Source organism: Lissotriton vulgaris, unplaced genomic scaffold (assembly GCF_964263255.1).
Source record: "Lissotriton vulgaris unplaced genomic scaffold, aLisVul1.2 SCAFFOLD_1359, whole genome shotgun sequence".
NCBI classification, from domain to species: Eukaryota; Metazoa; Chordata; class Amphibia; order Caudata; family Salamandridae; genus Lissotriton; species Lissotriton vulgaris.
Genome location: NW_028240857.1, coordinates 448343 through 475160, shown reverse-complemented (window position 1 = coordinate 475160; position 26818 = coordinate 448343). Strand labels below are relative to the sequence as shown.

At 49.5% G+C, this 26818-nt stretch overlaps 1 protein-coding gene across 1 annotated transcript in view; it reads right to left on the bottom strand.

Annotated features, from left to right (window-relative positions):
* LOC147672512 (uncharacterized) overlaps positions 1–26818 on the bottom strand; it is a 150662-nt gene that overhangs the window by 123657 nt on the left and 187 nt on the right. The gene's annotated exons all lie outside the window — the stretch shown is intronic.

Below are 26818 nucleotides of genomic sequence, written 5' to 3'. Positions count from 1 at the left end.
TTGTAAACCAATCCCTGGATGCTAACATAACTGGCTCCTTTTTAGTGTTTAAGGCTGTTCCCTCATTAGAACAGTATTGGGACCTAATCACAAGAGTACCAGATCGCAAACTATACCACCAGTTCCGAATTGGCACCTTGCCCATCAATTCTTTTACAGCAAAATGGGACATGTCTACAGGAAACAAATGCCACTGGTGTGCAGACCAGGAGGAAAGTGTTGGCCACTTCTTCTTTGGTTGCCCCGCCTACCGTGCACCAAGAAGTAAGTGGTTAAGGCCGATCTGCTTGTCTCTGAACAGTGGTGGCTTTCGAGACGCACTCCACAAACTTCGTGTTATCAGATCAGAAACTGTAGTGGTAGGTGTTGCAAAATTTTTACGATGGGCCTGGCTGATCCGTTCTAAGAAATTGGGTATCCCTGTATGTTGAATGTCCTTCTATTAACCTGTACATAGTACCCTGTATTGTTCTTAGTGGTATTAATTCTTGTGCAAATTATTATTGTCCCATCTGTTTTTATATACATATGTCTAAATAATCTTTTCATTTTTAGGAATATTGTGTGTATAATATTATATTGCTGGAGTGTCTTTTTTTATACATCGTGTATGACTGTATTCCTGTCTTTTATGAATTTTTAATTCGAAATAAAGACATATCGAATCGAATCGAAAGCAAATTAATATAGCACCGAATAACTAGTTCGGGAAAGAAGTGTCCTGGCGCTAGTATAAGCACATACGTATCAAAATCCCACAGCCGCTGAACATGAACAGAAAGGTTTTATTTGTTTCCTGAAAGAACTCATGTTTTCTTGGGCGCACAGGGCAGGTGGGAGGGCATTCCATTCCAGGTACCTGCAGTCACCGCAGGCAGAGAGAAGCCATCTATTCTGATTTTTATAAACTTAGAGACTTTACATCGCAAAGCATGATGGGTTCTTCTTACCACTTGGCCAGCTGATACCAGGCAAAAGGCGAGGACATATAAGAATGAACCCCCTGATTGTAGAGCATTTATGACATGAAGTGCTTTATATTGACATCTTTTCAGGACAGGAAGCGGTTGTAATTTGACCAGTTTGTTGGAGATCGACCTTGATTTTATTAACCTCAGAACAAGCCCAACTGCTGTCTTTGTAGCAGCAACAATCTATGTAGGTGATATTCAATTATGCCTATGTATAGTGATGTAGGAATTCATTCTCGATAGAATCAGAACCTGTATCAGGTCCCTCCTAGATAAAGCAGGGATTAATGGAAGTATTTTTCTGATAACTTTCAGCAGTCAGAAGCCTATAGAGCAGGTGATTTTAATGTATCCTTTTAAGAACAGATGCAAGTCCACCCAAACTTCCAGTTTGCTGACCTGAGGGAATGGGGTGAGCAGAGCTCCCAAAGACAGCGGCCGCCACCCTTGTGCCATGAGGCTCCGGTCCCGAATACCACTATTTCCGTTTTTCCACTGTTTAGCGCCAGGGAGTTTGAGCTCATCCAATCAGCTACTTCCTGGCAGCAGCTCCTGAAATTAGTGAGCATTTTATCTGTATTTGATTCTAAACCAATGATTTGTGTATATTAGAGTAGAGGTGATATTGAATGGCTCCATCAGGCGTATTTTCTTCTAATCTAATGATTTGTGTATCATCGAGTAGATGTGATATCGATTATCAAATGACTCGATCAGGTGTATTTTCTTCTATCTAATGATCTGTGTATCATCGAGTAGAGATGATATCGAATGACTCGATCAGGCTGGCCAAATGGGCCATGTAAATATTGAAAAGATTGTGGCTCAAAATCAGCCGTGTAAAATATGTAAAATTAGTTGGCCCTTTGTTGAATGAATACATTAAAGTGAACCGTAGTTTATATTAATTTCTGTCTTTCACCTGCTTACAAATAATATGAGCCCACTAATCATAATGAAAGGTTGCTCCATGGTGCACAGCTGGTGCACAGAGGGTTAAACTGAATTGTCTGAAATTCAGTTAAAACCAAATGGATTGCAAACGAACGAGTACGTGTCCCTTCTGATGCAACTCAAACATGTGTAACAGTTCTCTGGCCTTCACCTGTTTACAGAAGCCGGTTCAGAGAGTTAATTCCTAGAATTGGCTCTCTGAACTGGGACGTGTCAATCTGCTCGGCCTCTGCTTGGGTAAAAGTGTTTGCTTAGGACAAACATTGTGTGTGGAAATTGTGCATCTGCTGACCACCTCAAACAGTGCATGTTTGACAAAAACAAGATAACAGACTCAGGCTCTAGGTCAGAAGGCAGTAGCGTAATAGATTGGCTAAATATTAACATGGTCATGTGCGTCATGTATAAGGTAAATGTACACGTGGACTATTTCTGAAATGATCACCCCATGATGTCATTGTTAATAATTAATGTGTCCATGTACACGTGGACTATTTGTGAAGTGCTCACACCATGATGTTGATGTTAATGATTAATGTATCCAGGTTCTGAAAAATGTATATAAGGACTGATTTCCTTTCTGTAAAACCAGATCACTTTGCAGTCCTGCAAATTGTCTCAGCTGCAGCTTATTGGCAATAAAGCCATTTTCTTTGAAACCTTGTATGTGCCCTTCTTGTCCCTATTCACAAATTTTGTGCTTTTACAGATGGTGCCCGTGACTCGCTAGGGACTGCTGGTTCCTGCAGGGGTTGATGAACTGCGGTCTCAGGACTCTACGGGGGCCTTCAACATCTCGGTGTTTGCTGCGCAGCTCCAGAGAGGACTTGTTTCCTGACACGCCCAGACGACAAGGCTCCCATTGATAAGCCTTTGACACAAGACACCTGCAGCTCCCTTCGAGCCATCAGGAGGTTTTCTGCCACAAAAAGAAGGACGCATACAAAGGCATTACTGATCAGATGATCAGGTAGGCAGTGCATAATGCACTGAACTGACTTTTATAAATAGAATGTTGTTCTACTGATACCTCAAAGGGTAGACACTGGAATTCATTAGAAATTCCTAGGGGAGGTCTGAGGGCACCTTTAACATAAGTGCCTGAGGAGGACTGTCCAATCTGTGAAAGATCATAAGGATCCCAAGGACAGAGGAGGGACCGTTGGAGGTTGCCTCAGAGGGACCGTGGGTGGTTGCCTCAAGACAGAGCATGCTTCTGAAAGACGTCTAAAAAATATGCATATTGTTGAAATAGGGTGTACAACAGTGTATTTCTAGAAAAGAAATAAAAAGTGATAAAGGAAGAAAAATAATTAAATTAGTAACTAAATAAAATTAAAAATGCTTAGCAAATTATTTCTGAGCACAGCTTAAGGCCGCAGGGCAGCGTTAGATGTCACTCAACCTACAGCCCCTCGCGGTACCCCAGCGTGGTACGTATCAAAGAAAAAGGGATACTCTGCAATTCTCCATCTAGATCAATGGACTGATTACACCAGGAAAAATAATGAATTGCAATGGCCAGAATATGGCACATTTGATAAAGCTAAAATGCTTTATTTAGAAGATTGTTTAAGGGAACGTGAAAAGAAAGGGAAGAAGGTACATTTGTTGCAGTGGGATGCTTTTCATGCGTGGCGATCATATGTAGCTTCAAGGTTCTCAAGTGAACCTAAAACTATGAGAGGAAAAGCTATGGTCCATGATAGGGAGAAAGGAGAAGAAAGACATGTAAGTCATTGTAGGGAAAAGGAAATGGAAGTAGACAAATGCTTCACAGTTCACAAGCCAATACCAGATATTTACCCAACTCTACCTAATGCTCCCTTAGAACAGGAAGATTCCGAAGACCCTGTAATAGAAGGTTTATTGACAACTCCACCACCATACAGCCCGCAAACAATGCAAGCTTCATCAGCACCACACACATCCACACCACAAGTTACATCACAAATTAGTAAGACAATACCTATACAACTTCAAGATACGCCTCTTTCTGGCTCAGGTAGACAAGGGTTACGGATAAAAATATCAGACAAAGAACAGAAAGTGGTACACGAGTGGGTGATGGAGGTTATGAAAAATGGTACTTCTACATGGCGTAATGCAAAAAGCCGCTTCCCAACTGATTTCACGCCTGCACTTCAACGCAGCGCTTTGGAAAAGTTGGACAAGAAAAGTTACAGCTGGTTTAAAGACTGGGACAAATATTGGCCTGAGGAAGACGGCTACCCCCAACCTGACAGGTTGTCCCGTGTTCATAACGGCACAATATCAGCAGTAATGGGCGATGTAGGGGCAACAAGCACAGAAATATTAGATGCTGTCCAGATATTAGCTGAATGGATAGATACACTACTGATACTAGAACAAAAATGTACAAAACTTAAAAAAAGTAAAGAGGAGGAAGCTAGTACTCTTTCCCCTACTCACACCATGCCAATAAGAGAAGTACCAGGAAGTCAAGAAGGGAAGACCACTATTAAAGTTCACACACCATGGTCAAATGTTGAATTACATAGATTTGCACTTCAGTTTTCAGACATTAGACAAGAAAGAGAGGAATGGTATAGACAGACGGAAATAATATAAAGAGTGGGCACTCTAACACTAGATGACATAGAACAGATGTTTTCCATAATATTGCAACCAGACCTTTGGGGAAAGATAAGAAGAGAAGATGATGAATGCTTAAAAATAAAATGGGAAAAATAACTACAGAAAAGAAGGAACAAGGAGAAGATATTTCAGAGGAAATTAAAAATGTGCCTGCTAAAATAATGGGCAAAATAAATATACTAGTGCCAAGAAAACAAATTGACTGGTCAAAATTAAATGCATGCATTCAAGATACTGAAGAAACAGTATCCGGGTTTTTCTCTAGAATACAGAAGGTCTTCACAGCTTCAAGTGGTTTAGATACTGAAAAAGAAGCAACACAAAGCGCACTTGTCTCCTGTTTTGTAAATAATTTAAAACCTGCAATTAAAAGAGGGATTCTAGAGTACAACCCTACTTGGTCATGCAAACCTCTAACAGAGGTTTTACAATTATCACAGTATTACGAAATGCTAGGGAAAAAGGATTTGGAAAATAAAAATAACAAAATAAAAGAATTAAAAACGTCTTTATTCAGCAGGCTCACCAGTATAGCAGCCGTGGTCCAAGAAGCAGGGGGAGAGGAAGAGGCAGTGGGGGCCCACAAAGGTCATTCTCTGCACCCCCAACACAGCATACAACCACAAATGAACTAACACGCACACAGGGATGCTTTAATTGTGGGGACCATGATCATTGGAGAGCGCAATGCCCACACCCCGTAAAGCAGTCACAGAGAGGTGGTGGGATAGGGAGATCAAGAGGCCGGGGAAGGAGCATGGGAAGAGCTAGATATCAACAGCAAGGACGTGACTCACAACCTGGCCCAACAGGGTATCCCCCCAACACAAATTTGATAATGAAGAAATACCAAAAATGCAGGTGCATCACCCTTATGATCAGGATCCATCAGGAAGGGCCCCAAGGGGAATGGGTTTACTATGCTCGTTAGGGAGGCCCGAGAGAGTTAATACAGAATATGGTAATCCCTGTAGATCCCACTGGACCATATGTGAGGGGTAAGATTGAAGGTACACCTGTGGAATTACTAATAGATACAGGGGCCACCAATTCCTCCTTAACAAAGAAACAGTTTCCAGATGTTCCTCTCTCGGGAAAAATAAATAAGTCAGTGGGATTCACCAACATACTTGTAACAAGCCCAATTTCAGCACCCTTGAAATACAGTATAGGCCCAATTCAGGACACGCATTCATTCCTTATAACAGACAAATGTGCATTTAATTTGTTGGGATTGGACTTGCTAAAAAAGATGAATGCCACAATTAAGTGCACTGCAGACGGAGTTTTCTTGGACGTAGATGGACCAATGACAGAGGAAATGGGCAACTGTTTCCTATCAATAGGAATACAAAATATTACAGCACAAATAATGGATCAGATAGATTCAAGGATATGGGCAAAACACAAAAATTACACTGGGAAAATCAACATCACACCTGTAACAATTACAGTCAAACAGAATGTGAAATTACCAAGAATACCACAGTACAAAATAGCTCCAGAGGGTCTAAAGGGATTGCAGGATATAGTAGCTGACTTACTAAAAGAAGGGATTGTTAAAGAAATATCAGGCAGTCCTTGTAACAGCCCTATTCTTCCGGTCTTAAAGAAAGGCGATGGAAATACTGATGATAAAAGTTACAGATTCATAGTTGATCTCAGAGAAATTAATAAAATGTCGGTGCAACAGTTCCCGGTTGTCACAAATGTAGTATCAATATTGTCAACATTGTCACCAGAAATGACATATTTTTCAGTAGTGGATTTAAAAAATGCCTTCTTCTCAATTCCAGTAGATGAGGGTAGCATGTACCTCTTCATTCTCTGTAAGCGGGCGAACCTTCTGTTTCTGTCGTATCCCTCAAGGGTTCACAGAGAGCCCGAGCATTTACAACCAGGCCTTGAAAAGAGAACTAGACACATTCAATTTATCACCTAATTCTGTGCTAATACAATATATTGATGACCTGCTGCTTGGTAGCATCTCTGAGACACAATGTACAACTGACACCATTAATTTGTTAAATTTCTTAGCTGAACCTGGTCACAAAGTTTCACCAGAGAAAATACAATTTGTTCAACAGGAAGTATCCTACCTAGGACACATCCTGTCGAAAGGGCAGAGAAGAATGGATGATAAGCGCATGAAATTGATTCTACAGACACCAGTGCCACGCACCCAAAAACAGGTGCGAGCCTTTTTAGGTATGGCCAGTTATTGTCGACATTGGATTGCTAACTTCTCCTTGATTTCAAAACCCTTATTGGCCCTGACCCACAAGGACACGCCCAAACCCCTTCAGTGGTTGCCAGAACATGAACAAAGCTTCCTTGCCATTCGGCAAGCTCTCTGCTCTGCTCCTGCTTTAGGCCTACCAGACTATTCTAAGTCTTTCCAACTCTATGTTCATGAGTCTGACGGGAGTGCTCTTGAGGTTCTATGCCAGCAGTTCAGTGACCACAAAAGACCATGCGCATATTTCTCTGCCACCTTGGATACTGTAGCCAAGGCTTTACCTTCCTGTATACGTTCTGTTGCAGCAACTGCCTTATCACTACAACGTGCAGAAAGCATAATAATGGGACATGAAGTTGATGTCTATGTACCACATGCAGTGGAGCTGATATTAAATAAGACACGTACTCAACACCTCACAAATGCCAGACTAACGCAATATGAGATCTGTTAATTTGCAGCACATGTAAGACTTCACAAGTGTAATGTTCTTAACCCTGCCACTCTGTTACCTGTTCCCACTGATGATCTAGTGGACTCAGACCATGATTGTATATTGTTAACTGAGGAGCAAACAAATGGTAGAATAGATATGACTGATACACCCTATGCAGATGCTGAAGGAGAATTGTGGGTGGATCGTTCCTGCCTTAGAACAGAGGATGGAAATACATCAGCAGCTTATGCAGTTGTAACAAATAAAACTGTAGTTGAGTCCTGTAAGATACCTGAGTTGTCTGCACAAGCAGCAGAACTTGTGGCACTCACACGAGCTTGTGAGTTATCTGAAGGGAGGTGTGTTAACATATACACAGACAGCCAATATGCTTTTAATGTGGCACATTCCTTTGGAAGACCCTGGAAAGAAAGAGGTTTTATTACCTCACAAGGCACAAAGATACAGCACGGAGTGCTGATCACTAAATTACTAAACTCCTTGGCACTTCCAAAGAAATTGGCCATAATTAAATGCAGTGCTCACAAGAAAGTTACTGACAAGGTAGGTCAGGGAAATGCATTTGCTGACAACAGCAAAACAGACAGTAAGAAATAATTCAGCACTAGTACTAACGGCCCAAGAATTACCTGATGAAGTGAAGTCACTAGATCTAACAACTGAAGGTATAAGACTAATGCAACAAGGAGCAACAGCAGAAGAACAGATGGGTTGGTCAAAGGACGGGTCATTTGTTCAAGGATGTTGGATGAATGACACCAAGGAGAAATATATGTTACCAGACAGGATGGTCTACTCCATGTGTTTGGCCATGCATGGCCCGGCACACATATGCAGGGATGCCATAGTAAACTGTATGGACAAGTTCTGGGTGAACAAGAATATAAGGAAAACAGCACAGGAAATATGTCAAAGATGTATGGTATGTGCACAGTACAATGTGGGTAAGACTGCTCCAGTACCCAAAGGCCGCTTTCAAAAACCAACAATGCCATTTGAAGCCCTGCAAATAGACTATGTGGAGATGCCAGCTACAAATAAGTATAGGTATATCCTGGTGGTGGTGTGCATGTATTCAAAATGGATAGAGGCATACCCGGTAAAACACAATGATGTCATCTCAACAGCCAAGTGCTTGATAAAGGAATTGATCCCACGTTTTGGGGTCCCAAAAACCATATTTTCAGACAATGGCAGCCACTTCTGTAATGAAATAATAAAATTGACATGCAAAGCCTTGGGAATACAACAGAAGCTACACTGCGCCTATCATACAGAGGCAGCTGGTGCAGTAGAAAGAAAAAATGGCGTGCTCAAGAGCAAAATAGCAAAAATATGTGCTGACACAAAATTGACCTGGATGGATGCCTTGCCTATTGCCCTAATGAGCATGAGGAGCACACCAGATGCCAAGACCAAACTCAGTGCACACAAAATAGTCACTGGGTTGCCAATGGTAGCTTGGGGAATTCCAGACAAAAATGCTCTGCCTATGATGACGAATGAATTGTTGAATGATTACTGCATGTCACTTACACGCACTCTTGCTTCTATCAACCAGCACGTGAAGGGGGCCCTTCCAGAGCCACTGCAAGTTGAAGGACACAAGTTTAAACCTGGGGACTGGGTGCTCATCAAGGCATTCCAGAGGTCCAACTGTCTCCAAGCTCGCTGGAAGGGTCCACAGCAAGTCCTGCTCGCCACGAAGACTGCGGTAAAGTGCACCAACAACAAATCTTGGATCCACGCCAGCAACATCAAGAGGGCACCTCCTGACACCACATCCAGCCAAGATCCAGGTCAGCAGCACATGCCAACACCGGAATTGATCAAAGAGGAGAAGAGGTACAATTTACGGTCAACAAAGAAGACAGAGATGAAATGTCAATAATACCTATAATTGATCCTCTTCAGGAAATAGATGAAGTATTACTGCTAGATATCATCCTAACAGATATTTTAACAAATATCTTTGACTTTGGGAATAACGGTGAAGAAAACAACGAAAGCGCACTACTGTACATCCAGGAATCATTTCATCAGCTAGAATATGAGCTAATGCAAGACTTAAACAGTATAGCATTACGAGAAGCTTTAGATAGAGTACTTTCTGACTAAGAAAATTCAACTAGGGTATATTGCACGCTACCACCAGGAGTAATAGCTCAGTTGCAGAACAAGAAAAGTTTAGCAAACTTCATCAGGGAGTTCTTAGTAATAAGTGGGCCAGTACAACGTTGAGTAGATGAACTGATCCAGGAGGTATTTGCGAGTCCTCCTGTAACTGCAAAGTGCCCGTGCCACTGCAGCAATTAGTAGATGAACTGATCCGGGAGGTATTTGCGAGTCCTCCTGTCACTGCGAGCACCCGTGCTGCTGCAGCAACCAGCAAATAACTTTTCATAGGTTGGCAAGACAGCCTGCTTTAAAAAGCTACCTTTAGGGTGAGGTACAGTGGACAATATTGTAAAAATTAAGTAAGGCTGCACTAAAGGTTGATATACGTGACCTTGCATTACAAGAATTACATGCATATCTTTGGGAGGCGAGAAGTACCAAGAAATTCTCAGAGGCCATCTGAAATATCTCAGGAGCTGGTTAAGTTACATTGGCTACCCATCCGTAAAAGAATCACTTTCAAGGCAGTATGTATGGTCTTCAAAGCCCTCCACGATTCGGGCCCTAGGCACTTGAAATCACTTTTCTGCTGGCATAAACCAGCAAGAACCCTGAGGTCAGGACAACTGGCTCTGGTTACGGTCCCCAGAATTAAAAAAGCTCGCTGGGGAGGCAGGAGCTTTTCTCTCGGGGCGGCTGAGGCCTGGAATAAACTTCCACTTGCGCTCAGACAAACCCAGAATCTGATGGCCTTTAGAAGAGGTCTAAAAACATGGCTCTTCACTCAGTAAGCACGCTCCATCACACCAGTCTATCCTTCTAGCGCCAGGACACCTCCGGGTATTAGAGCACTCTATAAATATGTAAAATAAATAAATAAATAAATAAAATAAATAAATATTAACAAATAGCAGTTCGCAATATATTCTATACTACAGCCTCACCTTATATGTGTTCATGCTTTTTGTGTGTTTAGCTTATATTATAGTAATGATTCACAGTGATAATTCACAACATAGTGTCATCAATAGCACTACATCCAATTAAAGAAAGTATAAGAATAGATAGGTATGAATAGAAAATATAGAGCTCAAACAATGAAGAAAAAATGGTACAAGTCTAAAATGTGCATACCTGGGGTGATATTCTGTCTTTTATTGCTAGCATTAATTACTGTATACTTATTGGACGTGTTCTATCCCATGGAACAATTGATACCAACACCAACACCCCCTGTTATCATACCTGCATACACTTTGTCATCTGAAGAAATAGCCCACAGAGAAGATATGCGCCACAATTCCTTTGTGACTTTGTTGCATCATACCAATAAGATATTAACAAGGGGAGATTGCTGGATATGTTTGCAATTCCCAGCTTCGGTGGACCAAAGTTTGCCCCTGGTTCAAGTCCCACTGCCTTTTGAAGCATCCTGTTATGCCATTTACATAACAATAGTAAAAATAGAGCTAATAGCTGTTTTGCAGAATTTAAAGAAAAGTACTGCTGGTGCAGGGACAACAATGGCTCCACCTGCAGGAACATTATATAACAAATATATGGCAGATATTCTGACTCTGGGGAACTGCACGGAAGTAATAGAACAGAATACAACATTCCCCCTGTCTGACATCTTTACTCCGCTCTTTCAAACTAAGAATACAAGCACTGGGATGGCAGGCCCATCAAAAGAGGCAAATAAGAATATACCATTTTTGAAGTTAAAATTAAGAAAACACAACGCAATAGGGAGTATTTGTATTAAGGGACCTATCAGGTGGGCAATAATACAAATTGTAACATGACATTTGAAATGACGGCCGGAAATATTAGCATTCCACTTTACGTAGGTGACTCAATTTATTTCATTTGTGGAGAAAGGGCTTATACAAGGCTTCCAACAAGTTGGAGTGGTTGGTGTCACCTAGGTTTTGTATTACCTGCTATAGCAATAAAAGACACAAAGGAAGTACGAAGGGACATGCAAAGACATGCACCACGGCGAGGCAGGAGAAGTGTGGATCAAAGAGATACAGCATCACAGATAGCGGGTGATATATTTAAAGGGGTGATACCATGGATTGGTCCATCTATCAACTCAGGGGATATACGTAGATTGTCCAGACTACTAGAAGCAACAATAAATGAAACGATAAGTATACTTGAAAATATTACAGTAGAGCTTCAAGCTGTGAGATTAGTTTCGTTACAAAATAGAATGATTCTTGACATGATGCTAGCAGAAAGGGGTGGAGTCTGTGCAATTATAGGGGCGTCCTGTTGCACCTATGTCCCTGACTCCTCTGTTACTGTCAGGGAGGCAATAAAAAGATTGCATCATATAGGTGTAGAAGCACATCAGGATTCTGGTACATGGGATATAGAAGGTTCACTTTGGAGTTGGTTGAGCGCATGGGGTTGGAAGATAGGAATGGTGTTCATAACAATTTTCCTACTAATAGTAGGCTGTTGTCTATTAATAAATTGCCTGCCAATGTGCTGTCAACTATTGGGACAGCTGACAAAATGCCAAGGGAGGAGATTAAAGGAAAAAGAAAGAATGCTGATGCAAACAGTCACTACTGAGTTGATGAACATAGACATTTCTGACAATGATAAGAATGGACAATATAATTATTAAATTATGACATGCTTCGTGATGAAATTATTTTAAACTAAGGTTCAAAGGGTCGTTTTGTAAAAGATGAAAAATTAGTTGGCCCTTTGTTGAATGAATACATTAAAGTGAACCGTAGTTTATATTAATTTCTGTCTTTCACCTGCTTACAAATAATATGAGCCCACTAATCATAATGAAAGGTTGCTCCATGGTGCACAGCTGGTGCACAGAGGGTTAAACTGAATTGTCTGAAATTCAGTTAAAACCAAATGGATTGCAAACGAACGAGTATGTGTCCCTTCTGATGCAACTCAAACATGTGTAACAGTTCTCTGGCCTTCACCTGTTTACAGAAGCCGGTTCAGAGAGTTAATTCCTAGAATTGGCTCTCTGAACTGGGACGTGTCAATCTGCTCTGCCTCTGCTTGGGTAAAAGTGTTTGCTTAGGACAAATATTGTGTGTGGAAATTGTGCATCTGCTGACCACCTCAAACAGTGCATATTTGACAAAAACAAGATAACAGACTCAGGCTCTAGGTCAGAAGGCAGTAGCGTAAGAGATTGGCTAAATATTAACATGGTCATGTGCGTCATGTATAAGGTAAATGTACACGTGGACTATTTCTGAAATGATCACCCCATGATGTCATTGTTAATAATTAATGTGTCCATGTACACGTGGACTATTTGTGAAGTGCTCTCACCATGATGTTGATGTTAATGATTAATGTATCCAGGCTCTGAAAAATGTATATAAAGACTGATTTCCTTTCTGTAAAACCAGATCACTTTGCAGTCCTGAAATTGTCTCAGCTGCAGCTTATTGGCAAGAAAGCCATTTTCTTTCAAACCTTGTATGTGCCCTTCTTGTCCCTATTCACAAATGTTGTGCTTCTACAGCGGGGTGAGGGAGAATTGTCTTAGGGGTTGATCTGAAGTTAGCTGAGGCCACCGCTTGGGTCGGATCTTTCAAAAAGGATAAAAACCAAGCAGGCACTTTCCCCAAAGACCCACCATCTGCAATCTCTGTAGTAATGTCGAGTGGGAGATGGTGTCAAAGGCTCCAGATAGATCTAATCAGATCAGAGCCCCACCTCCCCACCCCCATACATAGTTTCTCTAATATCCCACGTGGCTTTAGCTCTTCTGGAGCCCAGGGTGGACTTTGTGCAGACGTTGGTGGGACTCAAGGTATTTGGTGAGCTGCGTGTTCACCGTGGCCTCAGTTAGTTTGATGAACATCAGGAACAGAGAGACAGGCCGATCCTTAGAGTTAGAACTGCTGTGACTACTGGAGCAGACCTCTGGAAGTAATGATGTCTAAAACTCTCTGATTGGCTGCAGGCTTGGGTGCAACGGAGGGCGAGAACAAGAAGGTTGGGCTTGGATGTGTCCCAGAGTAATTACCAGAGCCTGGGATGAACTCAAACATCCCACCCATCATTTTACTTATTCATAAATACGCCAGGTGTGCCCAGATGTGGGACCCGTGCTCGCTGCACCACTGAAATCAAGTCGCACCCTAGAGTCAGAGCCCAGATGTGGGTTCCGTGCTCGCTGCACCACTGGAATGAAGCCACACCCTACAGTCAAGGCCCAGATAGGCTGAAACCGGTCTTGGGTTGATTGTGTTCTGGTTCAGAAAGGATCTGCATTGGCTCTTCAGGCTGGACTGGCCTATTGGAAGAAGTCTAAAGCTGATTTGCCTATGTCTGCTTCCTGTTTGAGGTGGCATTGCGGGCCAACAACCAATTGATCTCCCTCTCCGGCTTGGCCCGGTGAGGACCTGGACGTGAGCCGGAGTCTAGTGAGGAATAGGATGTGATCAGGGCCTGTTGAGGACCAGGACGTGAGCCAAGGCCTTGTGAGGACCAGGACATGTGTCGGAGCCTGGTATGGACCAGGACGTGAGCCGGAGCCTGGAGAGGACCAGAACATGAGCCGGATTCTGGTGAGGACCAGGACGTGAGCCTGAGCCTGGTAGGGACCTGGATGTGAGCCAGAGTCTAGTGAGTACAAGGATGTGAGCCAGAGTCTAGTGAGGACCAGGATGTGATCAGGGCCTGGTGAAGACTGAGATGTGAGCCTGGGCCTTGTGAGGAACAGGACGTGAGCCAGGGCCTTGTGAGGACCAGGGCATGAGCTGGGGCCTTGTGAGGATGAGGACATGAGCCAGGGCCTTGTGAGGACCAGGACGTGAGCCATGGCCTTGCCAGGACCAGGACGTGAGCCATTGCCTTGTGAATACTAGGAGCTGAGAGCCAGGGCCTTGTGATGACCAGGATGTGTGCCGAGGCCTGCAGACCAGGACGTGAGCCAGCACCTTGTGAAGATCAGGACGTGAGCTGGGGTCTTGTGAGGACCAGGAAGTGAGCTGGGGCCTTGTGAGGACTAGGATGCGAGCTGGGACCTTGTGAGGACCAGGACGTGAGCTGGTGCGTTGTGAGGATCAGGACATGAGCCAGGGCCGTGTGAGGACCAGGACGTGAGCCATAGCCTTGTGAGGACCAGGATGTGAGCCCTTGCCTTGTGAAGACCAGGACTAGAGCCAGGGCCTTGTGAGGACCAGGATGTGACCCGGGGCCTGAAGGACCAGGATGTTCGCCGGCACCTTGTGAAGACCAGGACGTGAGCTGGGCCCTTGTGAGGATCTAGGACATGAGCTGGGGCCTTGTGAGGGCCAGGAAGTGAGCTGGGGCCTTGTGAGGACCAGGATGCGAGCAGGGACCTTGTGAGGACCAGGACGTGAGCTGGTGCGTTGTGAGGACCAGGACGTGAGCCAGTGCCTTGTGAGGACCAGGATGTGAGACAAGGCCTTGTGAGGACCAGGTCATGAGCCAGGGCCTTGTGTGGACCAGGACATGAGCCGGGCCTGTTGGAACAGGATGTGAGCTGGAGCCTGGTGGACCAGGACGCGAGCCGGGCCTTGTGAGGACCAGGACGTAAGCATGGGCCTGGTAGACCGGGATGTGAGCCAGGGTCTGGTGGACCACGACATGACCCAGGGCCTTGTGGGGACCAGGGTGCGAGCCAGGGCCTTGTGATAACCAGGACGTGAGCTGGAGATTGGTAAACCCCGACGTGAGCTGGGGCCTGTTGGACCGGGATGTGAGCCAGGGCCTTGTGAGGACCAGGATGTGAGCCAAGGCCTGGTGGACTAGGACATGAGCCGGGGCCTTGTGAGGACCAGGACGTGAGCGTGGGCCTTGTGGACCTTGTGAGGACCAGGACGTGAGCATGGGCCTGGTAGACCATGAACTGAGCTTGGGTCTGGTGGACCAGGACGTGACCCAGGACCTTGTGAGGACCAGGACATGAGCCAGGGCCTTGTGAGGACCAGGACATGAGCTGGGGCCTTGTGAGGACCAGGACGTGAGCCGGGGCCTTGTGAGGACCAGGACGTGAGCCGGGGCCTTATGAGGATCAGGACATGAGCCAGGGCCTTGTGAGGACCAGGACGTGAGCCATGGCCTTGTGAGGACCAGGACGTGAGCCAGGGCCTTGTGAGGATTAGGACGTGAGCTGGGGCCTTGTTAGGACCAGGATGGAAGACGGGACCTGGTGGACCAGGATCCTGAGCCAGCTCTCACTCCCTTGAAGAGGCCAGACTAAACACATGGTTTGTCCTCTCTTGCAGGACCAGGGAAGGGTCAGTCCAGAGATCCAAGGATACCAGAGACTGGGGCGCCCCCTATTTTTCCTTGTATTTCTCCCTGAAATAGATAAAACTGTGTGAAATCTCCTTGAGAGAGATTCATATTATCACAGATCTCACTGGACTCACAATCAGCAGAAAGAGGCTGAGAATGAACGTCCTTGCACATGAACTGTTCTACTCTTATCTGCCACGATGCCCTGAGAAGTACCAAATATTTCCGAAGCGTGATCCCCCGAATATTCATGCCTGTACTTTCATGTAATACGTAAGTGCATTCTGGGGGTTGTAGTCTTGGTTACTTTACTAAAGACAGTGGTTTAAAAAATAAACTCCATGCTTGGAGGAGATGTGTGCCTTTGTCAGGAGCCATCTAAGACTCTGTGGTAACTCCGGATACTTACAAAAACGCGGATTATGAGCTCTTAAAATAAAATGATATGTCTGAAAAGGAGCATCTCTGGGCGGTGAGAGCAGCGGCTGAGGCGGTCCACATTCTTCATACCAAGAGAACAGGACAGGCCTCACCTCCTACCCCTACAGGGCAGGTTTCATCCCAGCAGACGACACGCCTCCACTCCTCTGCATCTCCCTGGACAGGCCTCAACCACTCTGCACCCCTCCCGGATACGCCTCAGCTCCTCTGCACCCCCAGCCCAGGACAGGTACCACCTCCTCTGCACCCCTGGACAGGCATCACCAGCGCTTCACCCCCTGAACAGGACATGCTTCACCTCCTCTGCACCGCGGACAGGCCTCGCCTCCTCTGCTCCCCCTGGACAGGCATCTCCCCTGCACCCCTCAGGACAGGCCTCACCTCCTCTTCACCCCGGAATGCAAATGCTACTTACCAGTATGCATCTGTTCTTGGCATGTAGGGCTGCTGACATTCATATCTGTGCATAGTCCGCCACCTAGTGTTGGGTCCGGATGATTGCACATTGTTGTCCTGGAAGAGTCTTCGAAGTATCACGAGATAGGTGGCTCCTCCCCTGGACTACAGTGCGCATGGGCATCGCCTCCATCCCCAGATTGTTTTTAGCCATTGGCAGAGATGGAGTGAAGAATGTGAGTGATGACCATGCTATGAGCATATGTGTATATATGAATAAATACTGCAGCTGCTACAGGCGCCGGGGAGGAGGGTGGGCGATATGAATGTCAGCAGCCCTACATGCCAAGAACAGATGCATACTGGTAAGTAGCATTTGCAGTTCGAGGCATGTGGGCTGCTGAATTCATATCTGTGCATAGAATACATAGCAGTCCCTCCATTATCTGCGGCCGCCCGTGCCAGCTGCAGCAGTCTGAAAAAGCGTTTTTAGAACAGCCTGACCAACAGCTGCCTGCTGTCTGGAATGCACGTCTACACAGTAGTGCTTAGTGAAAGTGTGTGTGGTAGACCATGTGGCTGCTCTACAGATATCTTCTAAGGGAATGTTACCTAGAAAAGCCATAGAGGCCCCCAACTTCCTGGTGGAGTGGGCCCTTGGTGGGATAGTGAGAGTGCACTTAGCTTTAGCGTAACAGATCTGGATGCACTTAACTATCCACCTAGCAATCCCCGCTTTGGAGATAGCGTTTCCCTTGTGGTGCGTGGCAAAAGCAACAAAAAGCTGTTTGGTTTTGCGGAAATCCTTTGTCCTGTCTACATAGTACATCAAGGCCCTTTTCACATCAAGGGTATGGAGCATGCGCTCCGCCAGCGTCTCTGGGTTTTGGAAAAACACCGGCAATTCAATTGTCTGGTTTATGTGGAATTGTGAAACCACTTTGGGTAAGAATTTAGGGTTAGTGCGGAGCACCACCCTGTTAGCATGTACTTGGAAGAAAGGTTCTTGGATGGTGAGCGCCTGCAGTTCGCTAACCCTCCGTAGCGATGTAATAGCTACTAAGAACGCAACCTTCCAAGTTAGAAACTGGAGCTCACAGGAGTGCAGTGGCTCAAAGGGAGGACCCATCAGCCTTGTAAGAACCACACTGAGGTTCCATTCCGGAGCTGGTGGGGTCCTTGGTGGAATGACCCTTTTGAGTCCTTCCAGAAAGGCCTTGATAGCAGGGACCTTAAAGAGTGACAGGTGCTGCCTATTCTGAAGGTATGCTGCCATAGCAGACAGGTGAATGCGGATGGAAGAATACGCTAGATTACATCTATACAGGTGAAAAAGGTAACAGATGATGTTTTGAATGGAAGCGTCTAGCGGGTCAATGTTGTGGTTAGCACAGTAGATGACAAACCTCTTCCATTTAGCCGCATAACAAGCTCTAGTAGTGGGCTTCCTTACCTCCCGAATGATGTCCATGCAGTCAGAAGGAAGATTAAGGTAGCCAAACTCTAGGACTTCAGGAGCCAGATCGCCAGGTTGAGCTGTTGCGGATCTGGGTGCTGAATGTCGCCATGGCTCTGCGTCAGAAGGCTGGGAGTGAGATGAAGCCTTTGATGCGGTACCACGGAGAGTTCCAGAAACGTGGTGTACCATGGTTGGCGAGCCCACGTCGGAGCAACCAGGATGAGAGTCATCGAGTGCTGCCTGAGCTTGCGTGCCACCAGAGGTATCAGAGGTGCTGGGGGAAAAGCGTACGCAAATCTGCCTGACCAGTTCATCCACATCGCATTGCCCTGTGATTGGGGGTGTGGGAACCTGGCGGCAAAGCTTTGGCATTTTGCGTTCTCCTTTGTGGCGAACAGGTCTATCTCTGGATGACCCCACCTTTGGAAGTACGGTTGGAGTACTGATGGATGTATCTCCCACTCGTGCATCTGATGGCTGTGCCTGCTGAGCAGATCTGCCATTTGATTGTCCTTGCCTGGGAGATGCTCCGCCATGAGGAAGATGTTCCTCTGAATGGCCCACTTCCACATGCTCTGAGCCAGATGAGACAGCTGCGGAGAGTGTGTGCCTCCCTGCTTCTGAATGTAGTACATGGCCGTCATGTTGTCCGTCCGGATCAACACGACCTTGTTGCACAGATGTACTTTGAACGCCTTTAAGGCCATGAAGATTGCCATCAGTTCCAACACATTGATGTGCATCTTCCTTTGCTGTAGTGTCCATAGTCCCTGCACAGTGTAATGGAGTACATGCGCTCCCCATCCCTGGAGAGAGGCGTCCGTTGTCAGGATAATCTGTGGGACAGGCTCTTGGAATGGTCGGCCCTTGCAAAGGTTTTGTGGATTCCACCAATGCAGAGAGTTGTATGCCCGACCGCTCACCAACACTAGGTCTGTCAGTTGCCCACGAGCCTGAGTCCACTGACGTGCTAGGCACTCCTGAAGCGGGCGCATATGTAGTCTCGCGTGCGGGACAATGGAGATGCAGGAGGCCATCATGCCTATCAACTGCATGAACACCTTCGCGGGAAGCGAGTGTTGGGGTCTGAATCCTTGGATCAGCGCCTGGATACTGGCGATTCTCACTGAATTCGGCTGCGCAGTGGCTGCCAGAGTGTCGATTGTCGCGCCCAGATACTGTCGCACGTGGGCGGGCTGGAGATGGGACTTTGGGTAGTTCAGAGAGAATCCCAGATCGTGCAGGAGATGAATGGTGCGTGACACGTGGTCGACGCACTGCTGCTCTGTTTTTGCTTGAATGAGCCAGTCGTCCAGGTATGGAAAGACGTGGACGTGCTGGCGACGTAGATGCGCCGCCACAGTCGCCAGGCATTTTGTAAATACCCTTGGTGCTGTGGTGACCCCGAACGGCAGGACCCTGAACTGGTAATGCTGGTCTAAGATTGTGAATCTGAGATACTTCCTGTGGGAAGGATGCAGGGGAATATGAAAATAAGCATCCTTCAGATCCAGCGTAGCCAGAAAATCCCCCTGCTGAAGCAGGGGAAGCACCTGCTGCAACGTGAGCATATGGAAGTGCTCCGAGAGGATGTACCAGTTCAGGGGCCTGAGGTCCAGGATCGGTCTGAGTGATCCGTCCTTTTTGGGGATCAAAAAGTACAGGGAGTAAACCCCTGTTCCCCGCTCTTGCAATGGAACGAGCTCTATCGCCCCTTTTTGCAGCATAACGAGAACTTCTTGCTGCAACAAGGTCAAGTGCTCGCCGGACATAGGACGGCTTCTTGGTGGTATGTCCGGTGGAATGGATGTAAGCTCTAGACAGTACCCGTACTGGATAAGGGACCTCACCCACCTGTCCGTGGTGATGGCCTTCCACGCTGGCAGGAACTGCTGGAGTCTCCCCCCGGTGTTGTGTGGTCGGGGGGCAGTGACAAGACGTCACTGTTTGTTGGTGGTGGTGGACCTGGAGCCATTGTTTCCACGTCCTCTGCCTTTGACATTATTGCCTCTGTAACCCCCTCTACCCTTGTTGTTATATGAGGGTTGGGTGTTACCCTTGTAGTATTGTGTGGACTGGGATGCCTGTCCCCTCGTGGTGCCTTTTGAATTTGAGCGGCGAAAGGAACCACCCCGAAACTGCTGACTTTGTAAAGCCCCCATTGACTTGGCAGTTTCGGTATCCTTTTTCATTTTTTCCAGGGAGGCATCCACCTCAGGGCCAAACAAATGGTCAGGATTCACTGTTTGAGCCAATAACGTGGTTTGGATGTCGGGTTTAAACCCCGAAATTCTGAGCCAGGCATGGCGTCTAAGTAACACACTGGTATTGATAGCTCTTGAGGCTGTGTCTGCCACATCCAGGGCACATTTGATGGATGCATTTGTAATGAGTTTACCCTCCTGAATGAGCATCTCTCCCGCCTCCTTGTATTGGTCAGGCAAGTGTTGCAGAATGGCCTCTAATGTGTCATAATGTGCCCTATCATAACGTGCAAGCAGGGCTTGGGTGTTAGATATTCTCCAGATGTTTGCTGCCTGCGCAGCAATGCGCTTGCCCGAGGCCTCAAAGATCTTCGACTCTTTGTCTGGGGGAGGAGCGTCACCAGTAGTCTGCGAATTCGCCCTTTTCCGAGCGTTGGAAACAACCAAGGAGTCCAATGGCAAGTGTCCCTTGATATAAGTGGGATCCGTGGGCGCTGCTTTATATTTCCTGTCGATGCGAGGGTTGACCACCCGTGCCCGGGTGGGCTCTTTGAAAACCTCTGGCGCATGTTTCAGCACCCCTTTAAGCATCGGTAGCGTTTTGACTTGCTTTTCGGCTACCGAGAAGGTGTCGAATAAGAAATCCGCATCCACGGGGTCCGAGTGCAGCTCGACGTCGCTCTCTCTATTAAGGCATTGAAGGCCGCCGAGTCCTCCGTCGGGGACGTCTTGGCGGCGAAAAGTTGAGTGTCCTGACCCGACTGCGGGTCATCTGTGTCACCTCCTGCGGCCCAAGGCACATGCTCCTCCTCCGGATCCGAGTACGCAGGGTAGTCGTACTCGGCATCTTCCTCATCCGCATCAGCCACGGGGGAGTGCGTCGGCGAGTGTTCCAAGGCCTGTGGGGACACGGGCTCCACCAGAACCGGAGAGTCCTCAGAGTACTTCTTGTTCTTGAGTGGGATCTTAAAAGGTTCCAACGCCGGCTCCGACGTAATCTTACGTTTGAGGAGCGACAGTTTCCCAGTGTTCGCGTCGATGAGTACTTCACGACGTTCTTCCGCCGCAAGCGGCTGGAGCCGAAGCTTCGACACCACCAAGGCAGCTTTCGGCGTCAATACCTCCTTTGAGTGTCCGCCCTGTTTAGGCGCGAAGGCCTTCGGTGCCGACTTGGGTGGAAGGGTAAAGCGAATGGGCGTTTGCTGTTTAGCAGTCTTAGGTGTGGGTTGAGGCACTACAGTGTCCTGATCGGGAACCACAGTGGACTGTCGGATCCGCTGGAGGGATTCCCCCACCTTCTTTGAAAAGGCTGGCGAGGGCTGAACCGGCCCGAGCGACCCCTCTTCTCCGAGAGCCTGATCTCCTGTAGGCTTCTTTTTCGGTGCCGACGCCCCATGGCTATGCGCGCCGTCGTCTTGACGCCTTTTCGGAGCCGTCTTCGGGTCCACGACCCCTTTCGGCGCCGACGCAGCCGCGTCGGAGGCCTTCACCCTCGGCGCCGACCCAGAGGGCATCGGGTCGGCCATCTTGGCGTGGCTCTTCAAGTCGGCCATTTTGGCGTGGCTCTTCAAGTCGGCCATTTTGGTTTTTGTGGAAGTTGACGCCTCCAGAACCTTCTTCACCAACGCCACTTTCAGTTTCGGTTTCGCATCCGAGGGTGTGAGACCAGTCGGCTTCACTTTCGTTTTCTTCACGATAAGTGATGGCTTAGAAATGTCCGTGACCGGGCCCGAAGGCGGGGACGTAGGACTTATAGTTAGATCTCGGGTAAGGCCCGAAGGCGATCCCTCGACCTGGGCCGTATGAAGGGGAATAACCCCTGAGTCTGATTGGGGATGCTCGTCCTCCGAGCTATCTCCCATCGTGGCAAAAACCTGATCGTCGTCCCCTACCTCGTCGGTGACTTCGTCAAAGTTCTCCTCACCCGCGTCGTAGGTCTCACCCTCGGATGCGGGATTCGAGTCCGAACCTTGCTCGTCGTCTTCTCCCTCGACAGATTCTTGGAAAATGTCGTCTGGTGGGGGTGCCGAAGCCGACAATTGAGCCTGTAGCCGATTTGCCCGGCGAATCTTTAGAGTCTTCTTACTTCGGAACTTCGAACACGCCATGCAGGTGTCTTCGCGGTGATCGGGTGACAAGCAGGTATTGCACACGGGGTGCACATCGAGGTGTGAATATTTAGAATGACACAGCGGACACTTCTTGAATGGAGTCCGCTCCATAGCAAAGGGTGTAGTGTAGGCCCGTCCGCGCCAAAGCACGTGGAAGGGCAGTAGGAGATCGGAGCTGAGAGTCAGAAAGAAACCCGCACGCAACTATACCGACGCCCAGCCTAAAGACCTTTTGGTCTCGAGTATAAGTTGAACAACCAACGGTTCCGATAGAGGGAACCGAAACACATCCGAACCCAATGGCGGAAAAAAACAATCTGGGGATGGAGGCGATGCCCATGCGCACTGTAGTCCAGGGGAGGAGCCACCTATCTCGTGATACTTCGAAGACTCTTCCAGGACAACAATGTGCAATCATCCGGACCCAACACTAGGTGGCGGACTATGCACAGATATGAATTCAGCAGCCCACATGCCTCGAACCAGGCCTCACCTCCTCTGCACGCACCGGGACAGGCCTCACCTCCTCTGCACGCTCGGGACAGGCCTCACCTCTTCTGCTCCCCCTGGACAGGCATCTCCTCTGCACCCCAGAGGACAAGCATCACCTCCTCTGCACCCTTGGACAGGCCACACCTCCTCTGCACCCCCATGGAACAGGCCTCAACTCTTCTGCATCAGATTTGCAGGCCTCATCACCTCTGCACCCCTGGACAGGCCTCACCTCCTCTACACCCCCTGGACAGGGCACTTCCGCTCCTCCCCTGGGGAGGCTTCACCTCCTCTGCGCCTCTTGGACAGGCGTCACCTTCTTTGCAACCCCCTGAAAAGGACATACCTCCCCTCCTTTGCACTCTTTGGACAAGCCTCACCTCCGCTGTACCCCCAGACAGGCCTCACCTCCTCTGCACCCCGGACAGGTCTCACCTCCTCTGCACCCCTGAAAAGGCCTCACATCCTCTGCACCCCTGGACAGGCCTCACCTCCTCTACACCCCCGGACTGGCCTCGCCTCCTCTGCTCCCCCTGGAGAGGCATCTCCCCTGAACCCCTCAGAACAGGCCTCACCTCCTCTTCACGCCGGAACAGGCCTCACCTCCTCTGCACACACCGGGACAGGCCTCACCTCCTCTGCACGCTCGGGACAGGCCTCACCTCTTCTGCTACTCCTGGACAGGCATCTCCTCTACACCCCAGAGGACAGGCATCACCTCCTCTGCACCCCTGGACAGGCCACACCTCCTCTGCACCCCCGTAGAACAGGCCTCAACTCTTCTGTATCAGCTTCGCAGGCCTCATCACCTCTGCACCCCTGGACAGGCCTCACCTCCTCTACACCCCCTGGACAGGCCACTTCCTCTCCTCCCCTTGGGGAGGCTTCACCTCCTCTGCACCTCTTGGACAGGCATCACCTTCTTTGCAACCCCCTGAAAAGGACATACCTCACCTCCTTTGCACCCTTTGGACAAGCCTCACCTCCGCTGTACCCCCCAGGACAGGCCTCACCTCCTCTGCACCCCGGACAGGTCTCACCTCCTCTGCACCCCTGGACAGGCCTCACATCCTCTGCACCCCTGGACAGGCCTCACCTCCTCTACACCCCTGGACTGGCCTCGCCTCCTCTGCACTCCTCTGGACAGGCCTCTCCTCCTCTGCACCCCCTGGACAGGCCTCACCTCTGCTGTACCCCCAGGACAGGCCTCACCTCCTCTGCACCCCTGGACAGGCCTTTCCTCCTCTGCCCCCTGGACAGGCCTCACCTCCTCTGCACCCCTGGACTGGCCTCTCGGTGCTTCTCCCAGGAGCTCTCGGTGAAGGATTCTCATTAAGTACAGAGGAGCCCAGACTTCATTCCACCCCATACAGCACCTCTCAATCCGCCCTGAGCCTCGCGGCGCTATGCACAGTCCCCCGAAGAGAGACACTGCTCCCCTGGATAGGCCTCACTTCCTTTGCACCACTGGACAGGCCTCACTTCCTCTGCACCCCTGGACTGGCATTGCCTCCTCTGCACTCCCCTGGACAGGCCTCTCCTGCTCTGCACCCCCTGGACAGGCCTCACCTCCTCTGCACCCCTGGACAGGCCTCACCTTCTCTGTACCCCAGGACAGACCTCACCTCCTCTGCACGCACCGGGACAAACCTCAACTCTTCTGCACGCCCGGGAATGACCTCACCTCTTCTGCTCCCCCTGGACAAGCATCTCCTCTGCACCCCTCAGGACAGGCATCACCTCCTCTGCACCCCTGGACAGGCCACAGCTCCTCGGCACTCCCGTGGAACAGGCCTCTACTCCTCTGCACCCCCTGGACAGGCCTCACCTCCTCTGTACCCCCAGGACAGGCCTCATCTCTTCTGCACCCCTGGACAGGCCTCGCCTCCTCTGCACCCATGGACAGGCCTCGCCTCCTCTGCACTCCTCTGGACAGGCCAATCCTGCTCTGCACCCCTGGACAGGCGTTACCTCCTCTGCACCCCTGGACAGGCCTTTCCTCCTCTGCCCCCTGGACAGGCCTCACCTCCTCTCCACCCCTGGACCGGCCTCTTGGTGCTTCTCCCAGGAGCTCTCGGTGAAGGATTCTCATTAAGGACAGAGGAGCCCAGACTACATTTCACCCCATACAGCGCTTCTCACTCCACCCTGAGCCTCGCGGCGCTATGCACAGTCCCCCGAAGAGAGATACTGCTCCCCAGGACAGGCCTCACCTCCTCACCTCCTCTGCACTCCTGGGCAGGCCTCTCCTCCTCTGCCCCTTGGACAGGCCTTTCCTTCTCTGCACCCCTGGACAGGCCTCTCCTCCTCTGCACCCCTGGACAGGTCTTGCCTCCTCTGCACCCCTGGACAGGCCTCATGTCCTCTGCACCCCTGGACAGGCCTTACCTCCTCTGCACCCCTGGACTGGCCTCCCCTTCTCTGCACTCCTCTGGACAGGCCTCTCCTCCTCGGCACCCCCTGTAGAGGTCTCACCTCCTCTGCACCCCTGGACAGGCCTCTCCTCCTCTATACCCCTGGACAGGCCTTTCCTCCTCTGCACCCCTGGACAGGCCTCTCCTCCTCTGCACCCCTGGACAGGCCTCAACTCCTCTGCACCCCTGGAGAGGCCTCAGCTCCTCTGCACCCCTGAACAGGCCTCACCTCCTCTGCTCCCCTGGACAGGCCTCACCTCTTCTATACCTCTGAACAGGCCTCTCCTCCTCCACACTCCTGGACAGGCCTCTCCTCCTCTGCACCCCTGGACAGGCCTCATCGCCTCTGCTCCTCTGGACAGGCCTCTCCTCCTCCGCTCCCCTGGACAGGCCTCACTGCCTCCGCTCTCCTGGACAGGCCTCTCCTCCTCTGCACCCCCTGGACAGGCCTCTCCTCCTCCGCTCCCCTGGACAGGCCTCAACTCCTCTGTACCCCTGGTCAGGCCTCTCCTCCTCTGCACCCCTGAACAGGCCTCACCTCCTCTGCACCCCTGGACAGGCCTCTCCTCCTCTGTACCCCTGGACAGGCCTCTCCTCCTCTGCCCCTGGACAGGCATCTCCTCCTCTGCACCCCTGAACAGGCCTCACCTCTTCTATACCTGTGAACAGGCCTCTCCTCCTCCACACGCCTGGACAGGCCTCACATCCTCTGCACCCCTGGACAGGCCTCACCTCTTCTATACCTCTGAACAGGCCTCTCCTCCTCCGCACTCCTGGACAGTCCTCACCTCCTCTGCACCCCTGGACAGGTCTCACCACCTCTGCTCCTCTGGACAGGCCTCACTTCCTCTGCGCCTCTAGACAGGCCTCACCTCTTCTGTACCCCTGGTCAGGCCTCTCCTCCTCTGCACCCCTGGACAGGCCTCCCCTCCTCTGCACCCCTGGACAGGCCTCACCTCCTTGCCTCCTCTGCACCCCTGGACAGGCCTCACCTCCTCTGCACCCCTGGACAGGCCTCAGCTCCTCTGCACTCCTGGACAGGCCTCACCTCCTCTGACCCTTCTCTGGACAGGCCTCACCTCCTCCGCTCCCCTGGACAGGTCTCCCCTCCTCTGCACCCTTGGACAGGCCTAACCTCCTCTGCACCCCTGGACAGGCCTCACCTCCTCCGCTCCCCTGGACAGGCCTCACCTCCTCTGCGCCTCTGGACAGGTCTCCCCTCTTCTGCACCCCTGGACAGGCCTCTCCTCCTCTGCTCCCCTGGACAGGCCTCACCTCCTCCGCTCTCCTGGACAGGCCTCTCCTCCTCTGCTCCCCTGGACAGGCCTCACCTCTTCTATACCTCTGAACAGGCCTCTCTTCCTCCACACTCCTGGACAGGCCTCTCCTCCTCTGCACCCCTGGACAGGCCTCTCCTCCTCTGTACCCCTGGACAGGCCTCCCCTCCTCTGCACCCCTGGACAGGCCTCTCCTCCTCTGCTCCCCTGGACAGGCCTCACCTCCTCTGCGCCCCTGTACATGCATCTCCTCCTCTGCCCCCCTGGACAGGCCTCACCTCCTCTGCTCCCCTGGACAGGCCTCACCTCCTCCGCTCCCCACTCAGCATCAGCAGCAGGAATAGCTGAGCTCTCCTGACAACACCATTAATGGGGGGAGGGGAATCTGATGCAGTG